The sequence below is a fragment of the Chanodichthys erythropterus genome, chromosome 6 (assembly GCF_024489055.1).
Source record: "Chanodichthys erythropterus isolate Z2021 chromosome 6, ASM2448905v1, whole genome shotgun sequence".
Classification (NCBI taxonomy): Eukaryota; Metazoa; Chordata; class Actinopteri; order Cypriniformes; family Xenocyprididae; genus Chanodichthys; species Chanodichthys erythropterus.
The window spans coordinates 29295789-29319207 of record NC_090226.1 but is presented as its reverse complement, the minus strand read 5'-3'; the positions used below and the strand labels follow the sequence as shown (position 1 = coordinate 29319207).

At 44.0% G+C, this 23419-nt stretch overlaps 32 non-coding genes across 32 annotated transcripts; 27 read left to right on the top strand and 5 right to left on the bottom strand.

Annotated features, from left to right (window-relative positions):
• Positions 1-526: 526 nt before the first annotated feature.
• On the top strand, positions 527-608 carry trnas-gcu (transfer RNA serine (anticodon GCU)). The gene has a single exon. It is a non-coding gene; the product is annotated as a tRNA-Ser (tRNA).
• A 135-nt stretch (positions 609-743) lies between these two features.
• trnas-gcu (transfer RNA serine (anticodon GCU)) lies at positions 744-825 on the top strand. The gene has a single exon. It is a non-coding gene; the product is annotated as a tRNA-Ser (tRNA).
• A 288-nt stretch (positions 826-1113) lies between these two features.
• trnas-gcu (transfer RNA serine (anticodon GCU)) lies at positions 1114-1195 on the top strand. The gene has a single exon. It is a non-coding gene; the product is annotated as a tRNA-Ser (tRNA).
• Positions 1196-1330: 135 nt separating this feature from the next.
• trnas-gcu (transfer RNA serine (anticodon GCU)) lies at positions 1331-1412 on the top strand. Its single transcript has one exon. It is a non-coding gene; the product is annotated as a tRNA-Ser (tRNA).
• A 135-nt stretch (positions 1413-1547) lies between these two features.
• Positions 1548-1629, top strand: trnas-gcu (transfer RNA serine (anticodon GCU)). Its single transcript has one exon. It is a non-coding gene; the product is annotated as a tRNA-Ser (tRNA).
• Positions 1630-2808: 1179 nt separating this feature from the next.
• On the bottom strand, positions 2809-2949 carry LOC137021878 (U4 spliceosomal RNA). Its single transcript, XR_010895370.1, has one exon. It is a non-coding gene; the product is annotated as a U4 spliceosomal RNA (small nuclear RNA).
• Positions 2950-3600: 651 nt separating this feature from the next.
• On the top strand, positions 3601-3682 carry trnas-gcu (transfer RNA serine (anticodon GCU)). Its single transcript has one exon. It is a non-coding gene; the product is annotated as a tRNA-Ser (tRNA).
• A 135-nt stretch (positions 3683-3817) lies between these two features.
• On the top strand, positions 3818-3899 carry trnas-gcu (transfer RNA serine (anticodon GCU)). The gene has a single exon. It is a non-coding gene; the product is annotated as a tRNA-Ser (tRNA).
• A 288-nt stretch (positions 3900-4187) lies between these two features.
• trnas-gcu (transfer RNA serine (anticodon GCU)) lies at positions 4188-4269 on the top strand. The gene has a single exon. It is a non-coding gene; the product is annotated as a tRNA-Ser (tRNA).
• Positions 4270-4404: 135 nt separating this feature from the next.
• On the top strand, positions 4405-4486 carry trnas-gcu (transfer RNA serine (anticodon GCU)). The gene has a single exon. It is a non-coding gene; the product is annotated as a tRNA-Ser (tRNA).
• Positions 4487-4621: 135 nt separating this feature from the next.
• Positions 4622-4703, top strand: trnas-gcu (transfer RNA serine (anticodon GCU)). Its single transcript has one exon. It is a non-coding gene; the product is annotated as a tRNA-Ser (tRNA).
• Positions 4704-5882: 1179 nt separating this feature from the next.
• LOC137021876 (U4 spliceosomal RNA) lies at positions 5883-6023 on the bottom strand. The gene has a single exon (XR_010895369.1). It is a non-coding gene; the product is annotated as a U4 spliceosomal RNA (small nuclear RNA).
• Positions 6024-6675: 652 nt separating this feature from the next.
• On the top strand, positions 6676-6757 carry trnas-gcu (transfer RNA serine (anticodon GCU)). The gene has a single exon. It is a non-coding gene; the product is annotated as a tRNA-Ser (tRNA).
• A 135-nt stretch (positions 6758-6892) lies between these two features.
• On the top strand, positions 6893-6974 carry trnas-gcu (transfer RNA serine (anticodon GCU)). The gene has a single exon. It is a non-coding gene; the product is annotated as a tRNA-Ser (tRNA).
• A 288-nt stretch (positions 6975-7262) lies between these two features.
• Positions 7263-7344, top strand: trnas-gcu (transfer RNA serine (anticodon GCU)). The gene has a single exon. It is a non-coding gene; the product is annotated as a tRNA-Ser (tRNA).
• Positions 7345-7479: 135 nt separating this feature from the next.
• On the top strand, positions 7480-7561 carry trnas-gcu (transfer RNA serine (anticodon GCU)). Its single transcript has one exon. It is a non-coding gene; the product is annotated as a tRNA-Ser (tRNA).
• A 289-nt stretch (positions 7562-7850) lies between these two features.
• On the top strand, positions 7851-7932 carry trnas-gcu (transfer RNA serine (anticodon GCU)). Its single transcript has one exon. It is a non-coding gene; the product is annotated as a tRNA-Ser (tRNA).
• A 135-nt stretch (positions 7933-8067) lies between these two features.
• Positions 8068-8149, top strand: trnas-gcu (transfer RNA serine (anticodon GCU)). Its single transcript has one exon. It is a non-coding gene; the product is annotated as a tRNA-Ser (tRNA).
• A 135-nt stretch (positions 8150-8284) lies between these two features.
• On the top strand, positions 8285-8366 carry trnas-gcu (transfer RNA serine (anticodon GCU)). Its single transcript has one exon. It is a non-coding gene; the product is annotated as a tRNA-Ser (tRNA).
• A 1179-nt stretch (positions 8367-9545) lies between these two features.
• Positions 9546-9686, bottom strand: LOC137021875 (U4 spliceosomal RNA). Its single transcript, XR_010895368.1, has one exon. It is a non-coding gene; the product is annotated as a U4 spliceosomal RNA (small nuclear RNA).
• A 652-nt stretch (positions 9687-10338) lies between these two features.
• Positions 10339-10420, top strand: trnas-gcu (transfer RNA serine (anticodon GCU)). Its single transcript has one exon. It is a non-coding gene; the product is annotated as a tRNA-Ser (tRNA).
• A 135-nt stretch (positions 10421-10555) lies between these two features.
• On the top strand, positions 10556-10637 carry trnas-gcu (transfer RNA serine (anticodon GCU)). The gene has a single exon. It is a non-coding gene; the product is annotated as a tRNA-Ser (tRNA).
• Positions 10638-10925: 288 nt separating this feature from the next.
• Positions 10926-11007, top strand: trnas-gcu (transfer RNA serine (anticodon GCU)). The gene has a single exon. It is a non-coding gene; the product is annotated as a tRNA-Ser (tRNA).
• Positions 11008-11142: 135 nt separating this feature from the next.
• trnas-gcu (transfer RNA serine (anticodon GCU)) lies at positions 11143-11224 on the top strand. The gene has a single exon. It is a non-coding gene; the product is annotated as a tRNA-Ser (tRNA).
• Positions 11225-11359: 135 nt separating this feature from the next.
• Positions 11360-11441, top strand: trnas-gcu (transfer RNA serine (anticodon GCU)). The gene has a single exon. It is a non-coding gene; the product is annotated as a tRNA-Ser (tRNA).
• A 1179-nt stretch (positions 11442-12620) lies between these two features.
• LOC137021874 (U4 spliceosomal RNA) lies at positions 12621-12761 on the bottom strand. Its single transcript, XR_010895367.1, has one exon. It is a non-coding gene; the product is annotated as a U4 spliceosomal RNA (small nuclear RNA).
• A 652-nt stretch (positions 12762-13413) lies between these two features.
• Positions 13414-13495, top strand: trnas-gcu (transfer RNA serine (anticodon GCU)). The gene has a single exon. It is a non-coding gene; the product is annotated as a tRNA-Ser (tRNA).
• A 135-nt stretch (positions 13496-13630) lies between these two features.
• Positions 13631-13712, top strand: trnas-gcu (transfer RNA serine (anticodon GCU)). Its single transcript has one exon. It is a non-coding gene; the product is annotated as a tRNA-Ser (tRNA).
• A 74-nt stretch (positions 13713-13786) lies between these two features.
• On the top strand, positions 13787-13867 carry trnas-gcu (transfer RNA serine (anticodon GCU)). The gene has a single exon. It is a non-coding gene; the product is annotated as a tRNA-Ser (tRNA).
• A 135-nt stretch (positions 13868-14002) lies between these two features.
• On the top strand, positions 14003-14084 carry trnas-gcu (transfer RNA serine (anticodon GCU)). Its single transcript has one exon. It is a non-coding gene; the product is annotated as a tRNA-Ser (tRNA).
• Positions 14085-15263: 1179 nt separating this feature from the next.
• On the bottom strand, positions 15264-15404 carry LOC137021873 (U4 spliceosomal RNA). Its single transcript, XR_010895366.1, has one exon. It is a non-coding gene; the product is annotated as a U4 spliceosomal RNA (small nuclear RNA).
• A 652-nt stretch (positions 15405-16056) lies between these two features.
• trnas-gcu (transfer RNA serine (anticodon GCU)) lies at positions 16057-16138 on the top strand. The gene has a single exon. It is a non-coding gene; the product is annotated as a tRNA-Ser (tRNA).
• Positions 16139-23419: the final 7281 nt, after the last annotated feature.

The window sequence follows — 23419 nt, the reverse complement described above, 5'->3', positions numbered from 1 at the left end:
AGACAAGCGATGTGCACAAAAAGGTTTATTCCTTGTACTCTCTTCACTCAAAGAAAAAAGTGTGCTATTTCCGTAAATCTGGGGGGAGAGAATTATGGGTATCCTGGCAGCAAAGGGGCGGAGTCATAACCCTCAATCTCCAAGAACATGTTTGAGATCGGGATCGATTCAACGAGCCCCCTACAAGGTCGGGAAGGATAATGAAGAGTGCAAGGACACTGCAAACATATTCTGAGGGAGGTCCAATGCCAGCTTTGTTACCTTTTTCTAGAGTCTGGCGTTCTCTCTAGGTTCTTTCCAACAAAGCAGAAGCAGGACACAAAAGAAACATAAGCACATCTCCCTCTTTCAAAACAATTGTGAGTCTCCTAACCCATAAAACCCAATGCTCCTTGCAGGTCAGTCGGAGGCTTACCTCTCGCATCTCCCCAACCATTTACAACACATTATGGTGAACTTTGTCTCCGTCCTGTTAATGAGAGTGGCTGAAAAGCACCTCAATGCCACTTCCGGCAGCTGAGGGTGTGACGAGGTGGCCGAGTGGTTAAGGCGATGGACTGCTAATCCATTGTGCTCTGCACGCGTGGGTTCGAATCCCATCCTCGTCGTTCGATGGCTTTAGTGTTTCGGAGAGCCCAGTGCACCTGGCATAGCCGCTCGAAGGACCTTGCTGCCAACTTTAACGTCGTCATACGTTAGTTGCAGAAAAACACCACAGCCAAATTTCAGTCAGATTGTGAAGTGACGAGGTGGCTGAGTGGTTAAGGCGATGGACTGCTAATCCATTGTGCTCTGCATGCGTTGGTTTGAATCCCATCCTCGTCGTTTGATGGCTTTAGTGCTTGGAGAGCCTAGTGCACCTGGCACCTACCAACTTTAATGTCATCAGGAGATTGCGAGACGAGGTGGCTGAGTGGTTAAGGCGATGGACTAATCCATTTTGCACTGCACGCGTGGGTTCGAATCCCATCCTCGTCGTTTGATGGCTTTAGTGCTCGAGAGAGCACAGTGCGTCTGGAAAAAGCTGCTCGAAGTTTCTTGCTGCCAACTTTAACGCCGTCATACTAAAGATAGATGCAGAAAGCCCAGCTTCGAGCTGCTAGGCGGTCGAGAGACGAGGTGGCCGAGTGGTTAAGGCGATGGACTGCTAATCCCTTGTGCTCTGCACGCGTGGGTTCGAATCCCTTCCTCGTTGTTTGATGGCATTAGTGCTCGAGAGAGCACAGTGCGTCTGGAAAAAGCTGCTCGAAGTTTCTTGCTGCCAACTTTAACGGCGTCATATTAAAGATAGCTGCAGAAAGCCCAGCTTCGAGCTGCTAGGCGATCGAGAGACGAGGTGGCCGAGTGGTTAAGGCGATGGACTGCTAATCCATTGTGCTCTGCACGCGTGGGTTCGAATCCCATCCTCGTCGTTTGATGGCTTTAGTGCTCGAGAGAGCACAGTGCGTCTGGAAAAAGCTGCTCGAAGTTTCTTGCTGCCAACTTTAACGCCGTCATACTAAAGATAGCTGCAGAAAGCCCAGCTTCGAGCTGCTGGGCAATCGAGAGACGAGGTGGCCGAGTGGTTAAGGCGATGGACTGCTAATCCATTGTGCTCTGCACGCGTGGGTTCGAATCCCATCCTCGTCGTGTGATGGCTTTAGCGTTTTGGAGAGCCTAGTGCACCTGGCACCTGCCAACTTTAATGTCGTCAGGAGATTGCGAGACGAGGTGGCTGAGTGGTTAAGGCGATGGACTAATCCATTTTGCTCTGCACGCGTGGGTTCGAATCCCATCCTCGTCGCTAGAGGTCTTTAGCCTCCAGGAGAGCCTAGTGAACAGGTCGACTGCAGCCATGCTGCTCGCATCTTTCCAACTGTTTACGACTATTGGTGAGCGATTTCGAAAGACTGTTTCGTGAAATATTGAAACCTTTACAAATCTTTTGTTTTGATTCAGTCGATCGGAGCGTGCATCAAGCTGCCAAAGTCACATGGTTTCAGTAAAAGAGTCTTTGTTACGACATAACTGTTTCAAAACGTTTTGAATTTTTAATGGCTCACCGCTGGGGACCATCTCTGCGAACCCATGAATCATGCAAATTCACTGAGAACCACTGAACAAGTGCCTATGGTTTTTACATGATCTCTGATCAGTTTTATATATTTGTGGAAGTTTTAATAAGACATTGGTATAATTAGAAAGAATAATAGTAGCCAATAGTATTTTATTGGCCTGTTTAGCTGAGCCATCCATGGAACAAACAAAACAAGACCTGAAAATTGATAAAAGAACACATATTACACAGACACTTGAAATGTAATAATATTAGATTATAAGTTAATTGCATTTGATAGATTTTACTTCCAATAAAACATTTGCAATGTGTTTGTAAAAGGTTTTTTATGCATGTTTGGCCTGAGTTTTTGTTGCATTTACACTGCTCTGACCAGCAGATGTCACCAGCGTGTGGCGTTTCAAACGCTTGGAAACAGTGAATCATTTTGCAAAACAATTTGTTCAATTGATCCCAAACTTTGAAAAGCTTAATTTCTCCAATCACAGTTTACGACACGTCATGGGGCTCTTTGACTGAATCACATTTTAATAATAGCTGCAGAAAAGCTGTGTTCATATCTGAAAACATTGTTGAGATCAAGATCAATACAACATGCAAGCTGGTGCTTGCATATGACCATAAAGAACACAAAGACTCTCCAAGTGCGCTCTGAGACAGACCTTCACCAGACGTGAGCTTTTGCCACCTTAGCAAAAACAACACGTGAAAGAAACCAAAACACAACCGCTTATTTTCAACAAGTTATTAAGCCTCCTAAGAGGCCGACAAAAATTGCCAAGGCTGACTGTATTTCAAGTCATCCCGGCGGGGTATTGGGTAAAGTTTTCAACCAGCAATGATCACGCCTCGGATAAACCTCATAGGCTACGATATTGCCTCTGCGAAAGAATAGCGGCGAAAGTCGCAACGTCTTCCGTGCACCTATCTGCACGTGGAACGACAGGGTGGTAAGAAGCTTTAAACTGCCATCCAATCAGCATTTTGGCACGGATGGATGAATGGTGTGTCTACGAAACAGACAAGCGATGTGCACAAAAAGGTTTATTCCTTGTACTCTCTTCACTCAAAGAAAAAAGTGTGCTATTTCCGTAAATCTGGGGGAGAGAATTATGGGTATCCTGGCAGCAAAGGGGCGGAGTCATAACCCTCAATCTCCAAGAACATGTTTGAGATCGGGATCGATTCAACGAGCCCCCTACAAGGTCGGGAAGGATAATGAAGAGTGCAAGGACACTGCAAACATATTCTGAGGGAGGTCCAATGCCAGCTTTGTTACCTTTTTCTAGAGTCTGGCGTTCTCTCTAGGTTCTTTCCAACAAAGCAGAAGCAGGACACAAAAGAAACATAAGCACATCTCCCTCTTTCAAAACAATTGTGAGTCTCCTAACCCATAAAACCCAATGCTCCTTGCAGGTCAGTCGGAGGCTTACCTCTCGCATCTCCCCAACCATTTACAACACATTATGGTGAACTTTGTCTCCGTCCTGTTAATGAGAGTGGCTGAAAAGCACCTCAATGCCACTTCCGGCAGCTGAGGGTGTGACGAGGTGGCCGAGTGGTTAAGGCGATGGACTGCTAATCCATTGTGCTCTGCACGCGTGGGTTCGAATCCCATCCTCGTCGTTCGATGGCTTTAGTGTTTCGGAGAGCCCAGTGCACCTGGCATAGCCGCTCGAAGGACCTTGCTGCCAACTTTAACGTCGTCATACGTTAGTTGCAGAAAAACACCACAGCCAAATTTCAGTCAGATTGTGAAGTGACGAGGTGGCTGAGTGGTTAAGGCGATGGACTGCTAATCCATTGTGCTCTGCATGCGTTGGTTTGAATCCCATCCTCGTCGTTTGATGGCTTTAGTGCTTGGAGAGCCTAGTGCACCTGGCACCTACCAACTTTAATGTCATCAGGAGATTGCGAGACGAGGTGGCTGAGTGGTTAAGGCGATGGACTAATCCATTTTGCACTGCACGCGTGGGTTCGAATCCCATCCTCGTCGTTTGATGGCTTTAGTGCTCGAGAGAGCACAGTGCGTCTGGAAAAAGCTGCTCGAAGTTTCTTGCTGCCAACTTTAACGCCGTCATACTAAAGATAGATGCAGAAAGCCCAGCTTCGAGCTGCTAGGCGGTCGAGAGACGAGGTGGCCGAGTGGTTAAGGCGATGGACTGCTAATCCCTTGTGCTCTGCACGCGTGGGTTCGAATCCCTTCCTCGTTGTTTGATGGCATTAGTGCTCGAGAGAGCACAGTGCGTCTGGAAAAAGCTGCTCGAAGTTTCTTGCTGCCAACTTTAACGGCGTCATATTAAAGATAGCTGCAGAAAGCCCAGCTTCGAGCTGCTAGGCGATCGAGAGACGAGGTGGCCGAGTGGTTAAGGCGATGGACTGCTAATCCATTGTGCTCTGCACGCGTGGGTTCGAATCCCATCCTCGTCGTTTGATGGCTTTAGTGCTCGAGAGAGCACAGTGCGTCTGGAAAAAGCTGCTCGAAGTTTCTTGCTGCCAACTTTAACGCCGTCATACTAAAGATAGCTGCAGAAAGCCCAGCTTCGAGCTGCTGGGCAATCGAGAGACGAGGTGGCCGAGTGGTTAAGGCGATGGACTGCTAATCCATTGTGCTCTGCACGCGTGGGTTCGAATCCCATCCTCGTCGTGTGATGGCTTTAGCGTTTTGGAGAGCCTAGTGCACCTGGCACCTGCCAACTTTAATGTCGTCAGGAGATTGCGAGACGAGGTGGCTGAGTGGTTAAGGCGATGGACTAATCCATTTTGCTCTGCACGCGTGGGTTCGAATCCCATCCTCGTCGCTAGAGGTCTTTAGCCTCCAGGAGAGCCTAGTGAACAGGTCGACTGCAGCCATGCTGCTCGCATCTTTCCAACTGTTTACGACTATTGGTGAGCGATTTCGAAAGACTGTTTCGTGAAATATTGAAACCTTTACAAATCTTTTGTTTTGATTCAGTCGATCGGAGCGTGCATCAAGCTGCCAAAGTCACATGGTTTCAGTAAAAGAGTCTTTGTTACGACATAACTGTTTCAAAACGTTTTGAATTTTTAATGGCTCACCGCTGGGGACCATCTCTGCGAACCCATGAATCATGCAAATTCACTGAGAACCACTGAACAAGTGCCTATGGTTTTTACATGATCTCTGATCAGTTTTATATATTTGTGGAAGTTTTAATAAGACATTGGTATAATTAGAAAGAATAATAGTAGCCAATAGTATTTTATTGGCCTGTTTAGCTGAGCCATCCATGGAACAAACAAAACAAGACCTGAAAATTGATAAAAGAACACATATTACACAGACACTTGAAATGTAATAATATTAGATTATAAGTTAATTGCATTTGATAGATTTTACTTCCAATAAAACATTTGCAATGTGTTTGTAAAAGGTTTTTTATGCATGTTTGGCCTGAGTTTTTGTTGCATTTACACTGCTCTGACCAGCAGATGTCACCAGCGTGTGGCGTTTCAAACGCTTGGAAACAGTGAATCATTTTGCAAAACAATTTGTTCAATTGATCCCAAACTTTGAAAAGCTTAATTTCTCCAATCACAGTTTACGACACGTCATGGGGCTCTTTGACTGAATCACATTTTAATAATAGCTGCAGAAAAGCTGTGTTCATATCTGAAAACATTGTTGAGATCAAGATCAATACAACATGCAAGCTGGTGCTTGCATATGACCATAAAGAACACAAAGACTCTCCAAGTGCGCTCTGAGACAGACCTTCACCAGACGTGAGCTTTTGCCACCTTAGCAAAAACAACACGTGAAAGAAACCAAAACACAACCGCTTATTTTCAACAAGTTATTAAGCCTCCTAAGAGGCCGACAAAAATTGCCAAGGCTGACTGTATTTCAAGTCATCCCGGCGGGGTATTGGGTAAAGTTTTCAACCAGCAATGATCACGCCTCGGATAAACCTCATAGGCTACGATATTGCCTCTGCGAAAGAATAGCGGCGAAAGTCGCAACGTCTTCCGTGCACCTATCTGCACGTGGAACGACAGGGTGGTAAGAAGCTTTAAACTGCCATCCAATCAGCATTTTGGCACGGATGGATGAATGGTGTGTCTACGAAACAGACAAGCGATGTGCACAAAAAGGTTTATTCCTTGTACTCTCTTCACTCAAAGAAAAAAGTGTGCTATTTCCGTAAATCTGGGGGGAGAGAATTATGGGTATCCTGGCAGCAAAGGGGCGGAGTCATAACCCTCAATCTCCAAGAACATGTTTGAGATCGGGATCGATTCAACGAGCCCCCTACAAGGTCGGGAAGGATAATGAAGAGTGCAAGGACACTGCAAACATATTCTGAGGGAGGTCCAATGCCAGCTTTGTTACCTTTTTCTAGAGTCTGGCGTTCTCTCTAGGTTCTTTCCAACAAAGCAGAAGCAGGACACAAAAGAAACATAAGCACATCTCCCTCTTTCAAAACAATTGTGAGTCTCCTAACCCATAAAACCCAATGCTCCTTGCAGGTCAGTCGGAGGCTTACCTCTCGCATCTCCCCAACCATTTACAACACATTATGGTGAACTTTGTCTCCGTCCTGTTAATGAGAGTGGCTGAAAAGCACCTCAATGCCACTTCCGGCAGCTGAGGGTGTGACGAGGTGGCCGAGTGGTTAAGGCGATGGACTGCTAATCCATTGTGCTCTGCACGCGTGGGTTCGAATCCCATCCTCGTCGTTCGATGGCTTTAGTGTTTCGGAGAGCCCAGTGCACCTGGCATAGCCGCTCGAAGGACCTTGCTGCCAACTTTAACGTCGTCATACGTTAGTTGCAGAAAAACACCACAGCCAAATTTCAGTCAGATTGTGAAGTGACGAGGTGGCTGAGTGGTTAAGGCGATGGACTGCTAATCCATTGTGCTCTGCATGCGTTGGTTTGAATCCCATCCTCGTCGTTTGATGGCTTTAGTGCTTGGAGAGCCTAGTGCACCTGGCACCTACCAACTTTAATGTCATCAGGAGATTGCGAGACGAGGTGGCTGAGTGGTTAAGGCGATGGACTAATCCATTTTGCACTGCACGCGTGGGTTCGAATCCCATCCTCGTCGTTTGATGGCTTTAGTGCTCGAGAGAGCACAGTGCGTCTGGAAAAAGCTGCTCGAAGTTTCTTGCTGCCAACTTTAACGCCGTCATACTAAAGATAGATGCAGAAAGCCCAGCTTCGAGCTGCTAGGCGGTCGAGAGACGAGGTGGCCGAGTGGTTAAGGCGATGGACTGCTAATCCCTTGTGCTCTGCACGCGTGGGTTCGAATCCCTTCCTCGTTGTTTGATGGCATTAGTGCTCGAGAGAGCACAGTGCGTCTGGAAAAAGCTGCTCGAAGTTTCTTGCTGCCAACTTTAACGCCGTCATACTAAAGATAGCTGCAGAAAGCCCAGCTTCGAGCTGCTGGGCAATCGAGAGACGAGGTGGCCGAGTGGTTAAGACGATGGACTGCTAATCCATTGTGCTCTGCACGCGTGGGTTCGAATCCCATCCACGTCGTGTGATGGCTTTAGCGTTTTGGAGAGCCTAGTGCACCTGGCACCTGCCAACTTTAATGTCGTCAGGAGATTGCGAGACGAGGTGGCTGAGTGGTTAAGGCGATGGACTAATCCATTTTGCACTGCACGCGTGGGTTCGAATCCCATCCTCGTCGTTTGATGGCTTTAGTGCTCGAGAGAGCACAGTGCGTCTGGAAAAAGCTGCTCGAAGTTTCTTGCTGCCAACTTTAACGCCGTCATACTAAAGATAGATGCAGAAAGCCCAGCTTCGAGCTGCTAGGCGGTCGAGAGACGAGGTGGCCGAGTGGTTAAGGCGATGGACTGCTAATCCCTTGTGCTCTGCACGAGTGGGTTCGAATCCCTTCCTCGTTGTTTGATGGCATTAGTGCTCGAGAGAGCACAGTGCGTCTGGAAAAAGCTGCTCGAAGTTTCTTGCTGCCAACTTTAACGGCGTCATATTAAAGATAGCTGCAGAAAGCCCAGCTTCGAGCTGCTAGGCGATCGAGAGACGAGGTGGCCGAGTGGTTAAGGCGATGGACTGCTAATCCATTGTGCTCTGCACGCGTGGGTTCGAATCCCATCCTCGTCGTTTGATGGCTTTAGTGCTCGAGAGAGCACAGTGCGTCTGGAAAAAGCTGCTCGAAGTTTCTTGCTGCCAACTTTAACGCCGTCATACTAAAGATAGCTGCAGAAAGCCCAGCTTCGAGCTGCTGGGCAATCGAGAGACGAGGTGGCCGAGTGGTTAAGGCGATGGACTGCTAATCCATTGTGCTCTGCACGCGTGGGTTCGAATCCCATCCTCGTCGTGTGATGGCTTTAGCGTTTTGGAGAGCCTAGTGCACCTGGCACCTGCCAACTTTAATGTCGTCAGGAGATTGCGAGACGAGGTGGCTGAGTGGTTAAGGCGATGGACTAATCCATTTTGCTCTGCACGCGTGGGTTCGAATCCCATCCTCGTCGCTAGAGGTCTTTAGCCTCCAGGAGAGCCTAGTGAACAGGTCGACTGCAGCCATGCTGCTCGCATCTTTCCAACTGTTTACGACTATTGGTGAGCGATTTCGAAAGACTGTTTCGTGAAATATTGAAACCTTTACAAATCTTTTGTTTTGATTCAGTCGATCGGAGCGTGCATCAAGCTGCCAAAGTCACATGGTTTCAGTAAAAGAGTCTTTGTTACGACATAACTGTTTCAAAACGTTTTGAATTTTTAATGGCTCACCGCTGGGGACCATCTCTGCGAACCCATGAATCATGCAAATTCACTGAGAACCACTGAACAAGTGCCTATGGTTTTTACATGATCTCTGATCAGTTTTATATATTTGTGGAAGTTTTAATAAGACATTGGTATAATTAGAAAGAATAATAGTAGCCAATAGTATTTTATTGGCCTGTTTAGCTGAGCCATCCATGGAACAAACAAAACAAGACCTGAAAATTGATAAAAGAACACATATTACACAGACACTTGAAATGTAATAATATTAGATTATAAGTTAATTGCATTTGATAGATTTTACTTCCAATAAAACATTTGCAATGTGTTTGTAAAAGGTTTTTTATGCATGTTTGGCCTGAGTTTTTGTTGCATTTACACTGCTCTGACCAGCAGATGTCACCAGCGTGTGGCGTTTCAAACGCTTGGAAACAGTGAATCATTTTGCAAAACAATTTGTTCAATTGATCCCAAACTTTGAAAAGCTTAATTTCTCCAATCACAGTTTACGACACGTCATGGGGCTCTTTGACTGAATCACATTTTAATAATAGCTGCAGAAAAGCTGTGTTCATATCTGAAAACATTGTTGAGATCAAGATCAATACAACATGCAAGCTGGTGCTTGCATATGACCATAAAGAACACAAAGACTCTCCAAGTGCGCTCTGAGACAGACCTTCACCAGACGTGAGCTTTTGCCACCTTAGCAAAAACAACACGTGAAAGAAACCAAAACACAACCGCTTATTTTCAACAAGTTATTAAGCCTCCTAAGAGGCCGACAAAAATTGCCAAGGCTGACTGTATTTCAAGTCATCCCGGCGGGGTATTGGGTAAAGTTTTCAACCAGCAATGATCACGCCTCGGATAAACCTCATAGGCTACGATATTGCCTCTGCGAAAGAATAGCGGCGAAAGTCGCAACGTCTTCCGTGCACCTATCTGCACGTGGAACGACAGGGTGGTAAGAAGCTTTAAACTGCCATCCAATCAGCATTTTGGCACGGATGGATGAATGGTGTGTCTACGAAACAGACAAGCGATGTGCACAAAAAGGTTTATTCCTTGTACTCTCTTCACTCAAAGAAAAAAGTGTGCTATTTCCGTAAATCTGGGGGGAGAGAATTATGGGTATCCTGGCAGCAAAGGGGCGGAGTCATAACCCTCAATCTCCAAGAACATGTTTGAGATCGGGATCGATTCAACGAGCCCCCTACAAGGTCGGGAAGGATAATGAAGAGTGCAAGGACACTGCAAACATATTCTGAGGGAGGTCCAATGCCAGCTTTGTTACCTTTTTCTAGAGTCTGGCGTTCTCTCTAGGTTCTTTCCAACAAAGCAGAAGCAGGACACAAAAGAAACATAAGCACATCTCCCTCTTTCAAAACAATTGTGAGTCTCCTAACCCATAAAACCCAATGCTCCTTGCAGGTCAGTCGGAGGCTTACCTCTCGCATCTCCCCAACCATTTACAACACATTATGGTGAACTTTGTCTCCGTCCTGTTAATGAGAGTGGCTGAAAAGCACCTCAATGCCACTTCCGGCAGCTGAGGGTGTGACGAGGTGGCCGAGTGGTTAAGGCGATGGACTGCTAATCCATTGTGCTCTGCACGCGTGGGTTCGAATCCCATCCTCGTCGTTCGATGGCTTTAGTGTTTCGGAGAGCCCAGTGCACCTGGCATAGCCGCTCGAAGGACCTTGCTGCCAACTTTAACGTCGTCATACGTTAGTTGCAGAAAAACACCACAGCCAAATTTCAGTCAGATTGTGAAGTGACGAGGTGGCTGAGTGGTTAAGGCGATGGACTGCTAATCCATTGTGCTCTGCATGCGTTGGTTTGAATCCCATCCTCGTCGTTTGATGGCTTTAGTGCTTGGAGAGCCTAGTGCACCTGGCACCTACCAACTTTAATGTCATCAGGAGATTGCGAGACGAGGTGGCTGAGTGGTTAAGGCGATGGACTAATCCATTTTGCACTGCACGCGTGGGTTCGAATCCCATCCTCGTCGTTTGATGGCTTTAGTGCTCGAGAGAGCACAGTGCGTCTGGAAAAAGCTGCTCGAAGTTTCTTGCTGCCAACTTTAACGCCGTCATACTAAAGATAGATGCAGAAAGCCCAGCTTCGAGCTGCTAGGCGGTCGAGAGACGAGGTGGCCGAGTGGTTAAGGCGATGGACTGCTAATCCCTTGTGCTCTGCACGCGTGGGTTCGAATCCCTTCCTCGTTGTTTGATGGCATTAGTGCTCGAGAGAGCACAGTGCGTCTGGAAAAAGCTGCTCGAAGTTTCTTGCTGCCAACTTTAACGGCGTCATATTAAAGATAGCTGCAGAAAGCCCAGCTTCGAGCTGCTAGGCGATCGAGAGACGAGGTGGCCGAGTGGTTAAGGCGATGGACTGCTAATCCATTGTGCTCTGCACGCGTGGGTTCGAATCCCATCCTCGTCGTTTGATGGCTTTAGTGCTCGAGAGAGCACAGTGCGTCTGGAAAAAGCTGCTCGAAGTTTCTTGCTGCCAACTTTAACGCCGTCATACTAAAGATAGCTGCAGAAAGCCCAGCTTCGAGCTGCTGGGCAATCGAGAGACGAGGTGGCCGAGTGGTTAAGGCGATGGACTGCTAATCCATTGTGCTCTGCACGCGTGGGTTCGAATCCCATCCTCGTCGTGTGATGGCTTTAGCGTTTTGGAGAGCCTAGTGCACCTGGCACCTGCCAACTTTAATGTCGTCAGGAGATTGCGAGACGAGGTGGCTGAGTGGTTAAGGCGATGGACTAATCCATTTTGCTCTGCACGCGTGGGTTCGAATCCCATCCTCGTCGCTAGAGGTCTTTAGCCTCCAGGAGAGCCTAGTGAACAGGTCGACTGCAGCCATGCTGCTCGCATCTTTCCAACTGTTTACGACTATTGGTGAGCGATTTCGAAAGACTGTTTCGTGAAATATTGAAACCTTTACAAATCTTTTGTTTTGATTCAGTCGATCGGAGCGTGCATCAAGCTGCCAAAGTCACATGGTTTCAGTAAAAGAGTCTTTGTTACGACATAACTGTTTCAAAACGTTTTGAATTTTTAATGGCTCACCGCTGGGGACCATCTCTGCGAACCCATGAATCATGCAAATTCACTGAGAACCACTGAACAAGTGCCTATGGTTTTTACATGATCTCTGATCAGTTTTATATATTTGTGGAAGTTTTAATAAGACATTGGTATAATTAGAAAGAATAATAGTAGCCAATAGTATTTTATTGGCCTGTTTAGCTGAGCCATCCATGGAACAAACAAAACAAGACCTGAAAATTGATAAAAGAACACATATTACACAGACACTTGAAATGTAATAATATTAGATTATAAGTTAATTGCATTTGATAGATTTTACTTCCAATAAAACATTTGCAATGTGTTTGTAAAAGGTTTTTTATGCATGTTTGGCCTGAGTTTTTGTTGCATTTACACTGCTCTGACCAGCAGATGTCACCAGCGTGTGGCGTTTCAAACGCTTGGAAACAGTGAATCATTTTGCAAAACAATTTGTTCAATTGATCCCAAACTTTGAAAAGCTTAATTTCTCCAATCACAGTTTACGACACGTCATGGGGCTCTTTGACTGAATCACATTTTAATAATAGCTGCAGAAAAGCTGTGTTCATATCTGAAAACATTGTTGAGATCAAGATCAATACAACATGCAAGCTGGTGCTTGCATATGACCATAAAGAACACAAAGACTCTCCAAGTGCGCTCTGAGACAGACCTTCACCAGACGTGAGCTTTTGCCACCTTAGCAAAAACAACACGTGAAAGAAACCAAAACACAACCGCTTATTTTCAACAAGTTATTAAGCCTCCTAAGAGGCCGACAAAAATTGCCAAGGCTGACTGTATTTCAAGTCATCCCGGCGGGGTATTGGGTAAAGTTTTCAACCAGCAATGATCACGCCTCGGATAAACCTCATAGGCTACGATATTGCCTCTGCGAAAGAATAGCGGCGAAAGTCGCAACGTCTTCCGTGCACCTATCTGCACGTGGAACGACAGGGTGGTAAGAAGCTTTAAACTGCCATCCAATCAGCATTTTGGCACGGATGGATGAATGGTGTGTCTACGAAACAGACAAGCGATGTGCACAAAAAGGTTTATTCCTTGTACTCTCTTCACTCAAAGAAAAAAGTGTGCTATTTCCGTAAATCTGGGGGGAGAGAATTATGGGTATCCTGGCAGCAAAGGGGCGGAGTCATAACCCTCAATCTCCAAGAACATGTTTGAGATCGGGATCGATTCAACGAGCCCCCTACAAGGTCGGGAAGGATAATGAAGAGTGCAAGGACACTGCAAACATATTCTGAGGGAGGTCCAATGCCAGCTTTGTTACCTTTTTCTAGAGTCTGGCGTTCTCTCTAGGTTCTTTCCAACAAAGCAGAAGCAGGACACAAAAGAAACATAAGCACATCTCCCTCTTTCAAAACAATTGTGAGTCTCCTAACCCATAAAACCCAATGCTCCTTGCAGGTCAGTCGGAGGCTTACCTCTCGCATCTCCCCAACCATTTACAACACATTATGGTGAACTTTGTCTCCGTCCTGTTAATGAGAGTGGCTGAAAAGCACCTCAATGCCACTTCCGGCAGCTGAGGGTGTGACGAGGTGGCCGAGTGGTTAAGGCGATGGACTGCTAATCCATTGTGCTCTGCACGCGTGGGTTCGAATCCCATCCTCGTCGTTCGATGGCTTTAGTGTTTCGGAGAGCCCAGTGCACCTGGCATAGCCGCTCGAAGGACCTTGCTGCCAACTTTAACGTCGTCATACGTTAGTTGCAGAAAAACACCACAGCCAAATTTCAGTCAGATTGTGAAGTGACGAGGTGGCTGAGTGGTTAAGGCGATGGACTGCTAATCCATTGTGCTCTGCATGCGTTGGTTTGAATCCCATCCTCGTCGTTTGATGGCTTTAGTGCTTGGAGAGCCTAGTGCACCTGGCACCTACCAACTTTAATGTCATCAGGAGATTGCGAGACGAGGTGGCCGAGTGGTTAAGGCGATGGACTGCTAATACATTGTGGGTACACGCGTGGGTTCGAATCCCATCCTCGTCGTTTGATGGCTTTAGTGCTCGAGAGAGCACAGTGCGTCTGGAAAAAGCTGCTCGAAGTTTCTTGCTGCCAACTTTAACGCCGTCATACTAAAGATAGCTGCAGAAAGCCCAGCTTCGAGCTGCTGGGCAATCGAGAGACGAGGTGGCCGAGTGGTTAAGGCGATGGACTGCTAATCCATTGTGCTCTGCACGCGTGGGTTCGAATCCCATCCTCGTCGTGTGATGGCTTTAGCGTTTTGGAGAGCCTAGTGCACCTGGCACCTGCCAACTTTAATGTCGTCAGGAGATTGCGAGACGAGGTGGCTGAGTGGTTAAGGCGATGGACTAATCCATTTTGCTCTGCACGCGTGGGTTCGAATCCCATCCTCGTCGCTAGAGGTCTTTAGCCTCCAGGAGAGCCTAGTGAACAGGTCGACTGCAGCCATGCTGCTCGCATCTTTCCAACTGTTTACGACTATTGGTGAGCGATTTCGAAAGACTGTTTCGTGAAATATTGAAACCTTTACAAATCTTTTGTTTTGATTCAGTCGATCGGAGCGTGCATCAAGCTGCCAAAGTCACATGGTTTCAGTAAAAGAGTCTTTGTTACGACATAACTGTTTCAAAACGTTTTGAATTTTTAATGGCTCACCGCTGGGGACCATCTCTGCGAACCCATGAATCATGCAAATTCACTGAGAACCACTGAACAAGTGCCTATGGTTTTTACATGATCTCTGATCAGTTTTATATATTTGTGGAAGTTTTAATAAGACATTGGTATAATTAGAAAGAATAATAGTAGCCAATAGTATTTTATTGGCCTGTTTAGCTGAGCCATCCATGGAACAAACAAAACAAGACCTGAAAATTGATAAAAGAACACATATTACACAGACACTTGAAATGTAATAATATTAGATTATAAGTTAATTGCATTTGATAGATTTTACTTCCAATAAAACATTTGCAATGTGTTTGTAAAAGGTTTTTTATGCATGTTTGGCCTGAGTTTTTGTTGCATTTACACTGCTCTGACCAGCAGATGTCACCAGCGTGTGGCGTTTCAAACGCTTGGAAACAGTGAATCATTTTGCAAAACAATTTGTTCAATTGATCCCAAACTTTGAAAAGCTTAATTTCTCCAATCACAGTTTACGACACGTCATGGGGCTCTTTGACTGAATCACATTTTAATAATAGCTGCAGAAAAGCTGTGTTCATATCTGAAAACATTGTTGAGATCAAGATCAATACAACATGCAAGCTGGTGCTTGCATATGACCATAAAGAACACAAAGACTCTCCAAGTGCGCTCTGAGACAGACCTTCACCAGACGTGAGCTTTTGCCACCTTAGCAAAAACAACACGTGAAAGAAACCAAAACACAACCGCTTATTTTCAACAAGTTATTAAGCCTCCTAAGAGGCCGACAAAAATTGCCAAGGCTGACTGTATTTCAAGTCATCCCGGCGGGGTATTGGGTAAAGTTTTCAACCAGCAATGATCACGCCTCGGATAAACCTCATAGGCTACGATATTGCCTCTGCGAAAGAATAGCGGCGAAAGTCGCAACGTCTTCCGTGCACCTATCTGCACGTGGAACGACAGGGTGGTAAGAAGCTTTAAACTGCCATCCAATCAGCATTTTGGCACGGATGGATGAATGGTGTGTCTACGAAACAGACAAGCGATGTGCACAAAAAGGTTTATTCCTTGTACTCTCTTCACTCAAAGAAAAAAGTGTGCTATTTCCGTAAATCTGGGGGGAGAGAATTATGGGTATCCTGGCAGCAAAGGGGCGGAGTCATAACCCTCAATCTCCAAGAACATGTTTGAGATCGGGATCGATTCAACGAGCCCCCTACAAGGTCGGGAAGGATAATGAAGAGTGCAAGGACACTGCAAACATATTCTGAGGGAGGTCCAATGCCAGCTTTGTTACCTTTTTCTAGAGTCTGGCGTTCTCTCTAGGTTCTTTCCAACAAAGCAGAAGCAGGACACAAAAGAAACATAAGCACATCTCCCTCTTTCAAAACAATTGTGAGTCTCCTAACCCATAAAACCCAATGCTCCTTGCAGGTCAGTCGGAGGCTTACCTCTCGCATCTCCCCAACCATTTACAACACATTATGGTGAACTTTGTCTCCGTCCTGTTAATGAGAGTGGCTGAAAAGCACCTCAATGCCACTTCCGGCAGCTGAGGGTGTGACGAGGTGGCCGAGTGGTTAAGGCGATGGACTGCTAATCCATTGTGCTCTGCACGCGTGGGTTCGAATCCCATCCTCGTCGTTTGATGGCTTTAGCGTTTTGGAGAGCCTAGTGCACCTGGCATAGCCGCTCGAAGGACCTTGCTGCCAACTTTAACGTCGTCATATGTTAGCTGCAGAAAAACACCACAGCCAAATTTCAGCCAGACTGTCAAGTGACGAAGTGGCCGTTACTTCCAGCGATCGGACAGCTAAACACTTCCTAACAACATCTGAATACCTCCGAAAAAGGTCCTAAAACTTCCAAACAAAGACTGAATGAGGTGCGAACCACCTCCTATCTAAATCCGAACATGTTCTAACGCACATCCGAAAACTCCGAACTGATGGGGCAAAGGAGCCAATCAAGTCCTACCGAAAAAGAGCCAATCAGCAATCGAGTTGACATGCAGGCCAATCTCGCCGCTGATTGGCTAATTTTTATCTATGGCATTCCCGCTGTTTACGACATCGTCTGCCATCAAGAGATTCAAGGTAAGCGTTATCAAATTACAAATTTTTGTTAACATATTTGTTCAAACATTAATTCATTGTTTGGAATAAAGATTATTCGGTTTAGTACACTTATGTTAACAAGTTAACTTAACATTGATGTGTGACAGTTATTGCTAATGAACGCTAGTTAAACCTCTATGGTACGACATTTTATTTTGGGGGGGAAAAATATATATATTTTTTATATTTTCTTGGGGATCCTTGATAATATATCCATCATAAAATGTGTCGACCCCCTACACCAGATCCAGATGTTGGTTTGTTGCCTCAGGGCAACAATGTGCCAAAGAAAAAAAAATACTACAGTAATTTATAGTAAATACTATAACGTTAGTGTTTTTGAACCATACTATAGTAAATGATTTGAATTAATTTTTTTGTGGTTATTTTTTTTTGGTAATTTTACAGTTGCTCTGGTAATATAATAACTATAGTAATATAAAAAAATACATTACCCAATACTGTACTAAGTTTTCTATAACAGGGTATATTATAATTTTACTACAAATACACTACAGTTTATTGTAGTAAAAACTATACTACAGTATTTATTACAGTGGTAACACTTTACAATAAGGTTCATTAATTAAACATTAGTCATTGTATTAACTAACATGAAATAACCATGATCATTACATTTGTTACTGTATTCACTAATCTTTGTTGATGTTAATGAAATTACAGTTCATTGTACATGTTAGTTTACAGTGCATTAACTGTTAACAAGATTTTAATAATATATTAGTAAGTGTTGGAAATAAAATTAACAAAGATTAATAAATGCTGCATAAGTGCAGTTCATTATTAGTTCATGTTAACTAATGTAGTTAACTAATCTTAACAAATTAACCTAACGTGTTATCATTACAGTTTATCAGTTCACTATAGGATACACTATAGGGATATTATATTATAATGTATACAGGATACTAAAATTATAATAAACTATAGTATGGTTCAAAAACACTGTAGTATTTACTATAAATTACTATAGTAATTAATTTTTTTTTGTTGGAAAATGCACAGAATTTTCTATTGGAACAAAAGTGCTAACTGCACAGTGTTGCCATGAGGCAAAAAAAAAAAACAGTTTTAGTACATAAATAAAAACAAAATAATTATTTTAATAATCAAACATTTTTCTTTACATATTGATGCACATGCATATATTTTTATAAAAAGATATTATATTTTAAACATGTTTTGAACAGACATGTCAAGTGATATTATATGTATATTTTTTTAATAATGTGGGTGTGAGGTCCAAAAAAGGGGGGTTTCGCCTGAGGGCAAGAGGCAACACTATGCCATAGAGGGTTAAGTTAACAGCATGAACTAAAAAGACTATGATATATATTTCAACCATAGTCTGCATTGTTGATCTGTAGAATAATATTGTTATGGTCCCCAAATCTTCCGGGGTAGCCAAAAGTAAATTAATGAAATTAAATGCTGCAGCCTGTTGTTGTAAAAGTTGTTTTGAATACACATACGCTGCTAGCTAGCTATTTTGTTTGCAAGTGTAAACTTAATGTTGTCAAAATATGCCACCATGTCACTGTCAAGAAATGCTCAACTACATTGATTTGTTCCACAATATTTTTCAGATATGACCAAAACAGGCAAATCCTTTGCCTACTGGAATGATGTCTGCCATAGGTATGCCCAGGGCACCTTCCAGTTCAGTACAGGCAAAAGGCCTGGAAGCAGAAAATGGAAGGAGGCCCTGGAGCGCATTGATGCCTGTCCCCTGCAAAAGGGGAATAAGGTGGACCTGTTTGGCAGGCATATAGTGTGCACTTGTGGGTTCCATAAGGTAGGTATTTGATATAATATATCAAAGGCATGATAAGTCCCTGTATCATATAATAAACTATTTTATGGACCATCCCCATATCTATTATCAGAGTACACAGTTTTGCAGAATAATTGGTGAAATTATTTAACATGAATAGTATGGCCTTCTTTTGTTTGTTTTCTCCCAGTCAACAGATAAGGTTGGGCCTAATGCAGTGGCAGGCGGCAGCTCAGAGGAGGCAGGGACATCACAGGGAGAACAGGGAGTGAAGTGTTCTCTGTGTGGTGTGGTTGCTGAGGCAGAGAAGTTCTCCGAGCACCTCTCTCACTACCACGCTGAAGAGAGGTGTGACACCTGTGGGGCCAGGGTCCAGGGTGCTGTTGGACTCCTCCAGCACATCGAGTCCAACCAATGAGGATGTGGGGCATTCCTCTTAAATGTTCACAGTGCGGCCGTAAGATGCACCATTCTGGGATCTACCCGAAGGTCAGGGAGGTGATCGACATGGATAGCCGCTACTACCTGGTGGGTGGAGACTATCCACGCTGCAGTGTATGCAGGTTGCCAGTATGCCCATGGAGCCAGGACATCCTTTTACAACTAGATGTGGCACACAGGTCACTGTTTCCAGCAGTGCTGACCACTCAGCTAGCACTGGACAGGAAATGTGTGACCTTCCTCAGGCCAAGGACCAGTGGCATCAGTTCCTCCTACCTCCAGTCAGCAGTAGAGGAAGTCCACAGTGAGGAGTGGGCACGAAGGACCATCCAGTACCTCTCTGACTGTGAGAATTATTCGAGAAAGGTTGCCCTGGTACAGTCTGCAACGGCACCTTCCTTTTCTGCACCTGCACCCTTCAGGCCACTTCCACTCGCCCAATGGTTTGAGACTGTCCACTCCAACGACATCCTCAGCCATGTGGACGAGATGAAGGGGTGATTACCTCCACCTATGGCCGAATCATGAAGATGGATTCCACTAAGAAGGTACAATACATGAAGTTTTATTTTCAGTCATCCATAATTTCATCATAATATTGAACATTTGTGCATTTGTGTTATATGTGTTATATATATTGTAATGGACCATAACAAAAAGAAAAAAAAGTGTATAATTAAGCCTGTTAGAATGTATTTATATTTGTTTATGCTTGCTTTTCAGATCACCAAAAAGCTGGCTGGTGGCATTGGGGACACGGCTGCATGGATGACCAACATTGGCAATGAGCTCGGCCAGATTCTGAACAGTGTTCTGACAACAGCTGAAGGTGCGGGGCTGGAGGAGCTGTGCCAGGGCATCGTCAGACGCTACCAGAATGCTGGCGAGCCAGAGGTCATCTATGTTGATTGACTGCAGTCAGTCAGGTGGGATTTTCAGATTACTTCTTTATCAAATGTGACCCTGGACCACGAAACCAAGTCTTAATGGTCTTTTTTTTTTTTATTAAGATGTAGACATCATCTGAAAGGCAAGCTTTTTCTGACTAAATAATCTTTCCATCGATGTATGGTTAGTTAGGACAGGGCAATATCTAGCTGAGATAATACTATTTGAAAATCTGGAATCTGAGGGTGCAAAAAATCTAAATATTGAGAAAATCTCCTTCAAAGTTGTCTAAATGAAGCTATCCACTCACAAAAATATTTTTTATATATATATATTTATGGTAGAAAATGTACAAAATATCTTCATGGAACATGGTCTTTACTTAATATCCTAATGATTTTTTGAAGAAAAGAAAAATAAACAATTTTGACATATGTAAAATATTGTTGGCTATTGCTACAAATATTCCTGTGCAACTTATGACTGGTTTTGTTGTCCAGGGTCACAAATGTGCATTGCAATACATTTTACAAAAGTTAATAGTGGTGTAAAAAAAATCACCTTTTCCTACTGGTGATGTTAATCAATGTAATGTAATTGTAATTAATTATAATGACTGAAAAGTATGTTGACATGAAATCGCATGCATGCTTTTTGATTATTATTTCCCTATTCACAGGTGTACCTGCGGTGCTAAATCTTTTTCGGCCATGGAAGTGTATTGTAAGGCTAGATATCTTCCATTTTATGAGAAGATTCAACTATGGCCTTACTACTGAGCACCACCCTCTCTATGGTACCTTTTGTTCTAAACTTTCCTCATGTATCTTTGAGTGGGATCAGGAGGATGTTAAGGAACTAAAGGCGGCCAAAAGAGGGGAGTGGAAAAACAGCCATGGTGGACAGGCTCCCACTGAGGTACAGCTCATGACCAGCATCAGCCCAGGTGAACTGGCGAAGCACTGTAGGCGGCGGACGCGCGGGGCTGAGGAGATCCGGGCCATGATTTCAGGACTGCTGGAATCAGTGTCAGCTAACCAACACTACAGGGCTTCGCCTGGTTAACCCTGACAGCATGCACCATGTTTGGGAGATGCAGCAAAAACACCTCGAGTGCATCCAGGACCCTCCACATGTAGACCTCTATACAAAGATGGGGACACTCCAGAAGGGTGGCAGAGTCCTAAATGTGCTTAGGTGTGGCAGGGGGTCATCCTCTCTGGAGAGTTTTCACCACCACCAGTGTGCCTTCATTCCTGGTAAATTCTGAATGTTAAATTGCATAATGTTCTGTAGATTTTAAGTTGTAAAGATTGCTTTTGTTTTAACATTATTGATGTAGAACCCTGGGCTCTACATGGATTTGGCTTATTTTTTTAATGGAATTTACTACTAGCTTATTATTCTATGTTACTGTTCTTTATCTGTGTCGTTAATTTTGTAAGTCCTAAGTTTGAAATAATTGCTGGTTGAATCTGTGCATTTTCATTCACAGGATGGAGATGCAATGCCATGCACACACAAATGTACATGTTGGAGGGGGCCTCGAGGTGGAACATGAGCCGGGCAAAAGAAGCTGTGTCTGTGGTGGGGGCCTCAACCATCAGGACATTTGATGTGCGCTTAATGTCTCATCTTAACAACATGAGCCAACGTGTCCTTGGTTGTGCTTTAATGCCAGAATTCACCCCTCCAGGAAAACCCACTGGTAAGATATCTCTCAGGGAAATACTGAGCATTGGAGTATTTCTCTCTCTCTCTCTCCTGTGTGTGTCCTCTCTCCATTAACAATGTGTTAAAAATTATTGCAGATGAGTGCATTGCAGTGGAGTACTTGTTGGCCCAGTCCAATAGAGGCGACCAGTTGATTGGATGACACTGCAATTCCTAGCACATCCGGCCAGGTAATGTTGCTATCCTGTACTATCTTTTACTTTTTTAATAAAAATTGTATCTGGTGAAGTGCAAAACACTTGCCAACCATTTGTAAAGATAAAATATATGCATGTACAATGTAAAATATTTACTATGACATTGTTTATATTTATTGGACTGTGGTTGGCTTTTTTTTCTCAGTGTGATTCTAGAGGTGCCTTGGGCTGGGAGGCAGTTGATGCCCTGGCAACCTACCTGGTTGGTCTAAACCAGACCATCACTGCCTTGTCATCACAAGAGGAGGCCAACATAGTGCAGCTGTACATGGCTCTGCATGCCATGGACAAGGTGCCATCAAAATATAGCCAGAGGGTGAAGAAGAAGACTTTGCCAGTACCATGGAGAGCATAGAGGAAGCGGAGGAAGCTCCAGGAAAGCAGGCAGCAGAGAGGTAATTTGACTATTTGGATCTTCACTAGTTTGTAACCCGGCTTTAGTTTTAGTTTATTCAACCAGGCAAGTCATTACAGTTTTTCTGAATTTCTAAAACACATTTCTTGAAACCATCTTGAAACTCATTTTCCCAAAGCATTAAACACAAATTCAGAACAAATAATAAAAAACAAAAAAACAAATATGCAATTACATTAAATTATTGAAATCACAACTAAGGTATACTGAATGTACAGTATTATATTGAATATTATGTCTATGTACAAATATTCATATTCTGACATTTTATAAGGACCACCTGGCATTACGCCAAGGGGTCCACAGACCCCTGGTTGAGAAACACTGTTATATTGTATTGAATGACTGTATATTCAGCACTTGCATGCTGTAAAAAAACAGTAGTCTAAATGCAAAATCCTTAAAGGTCAAGAAAGCACTAAAAGAAAAGCATGTTACAGTACACAAAAAAGAAGAAAAAAACTGTAACAGCTAAACCTAAGTCAGTGAGAGATTCATTCTGCTTCAGCATCACGTCTTTATGTTGGGTCCAGCCTGAGTGTAGTCAAGTAATTTATTTCTATTATACTTTATTACAATACAGATTGTGATAACAGGTACATGATGGTCAGTAATACAAAGAGAGTTCAGTTATCATCAGTTATTATTATTATTATTATTATTTCCATCTATTGTTGGTATAATAATTCAGCACTCTGAACTGGCCTGTATTTATTACAATTGGTTTCACATCATTAGAAACAAGCGTGAACAATTTTGAGTCATTGTGTAAAGAGTGCCAACTGTGTTTTAGTGGTGCTTAATTTTTGGTGCTTTTACCATTTTGCAACACAAGTGCATCACAGTGCAAAATGTGTTTTATTGAGTGTTGTAATAAAAGCACTTACTAGGAATAGACACATACTGTGATATTTGTCTCAAATTATAATAATTTCTGTAGCACATACCAATTATTTATGGCAAAAATGTTAAACCAATTTAAATAAATTGCTTAATATTTCCCCTGCAGGCTACTAAGACAGAAACGCGTGGACAGAGACATGCTACTGCAGGGTACTGCACTGCCAAACCAATTATATTTGGCAAAGGAGCCACTTCCTGAAGTGCGTGAACTTCCAGCTGCTCCTGCACAGCATGGGCATGAGGCCATGGAATTCGAGGAGCCAGAAAATAAGGAGGGAGAGGCCTTCATTCGCAAACGCATCTCCAACAGGTGCCCACTGCCCACCCCTCCTCCCTTATCTTACTCAGCATTTCCTGTATATCCACCAGCACCACATTTTGCATTCTCCGATCTTGGGTCCTACCCACCCTTTCCCAGCTACCCACAGAGTCTAA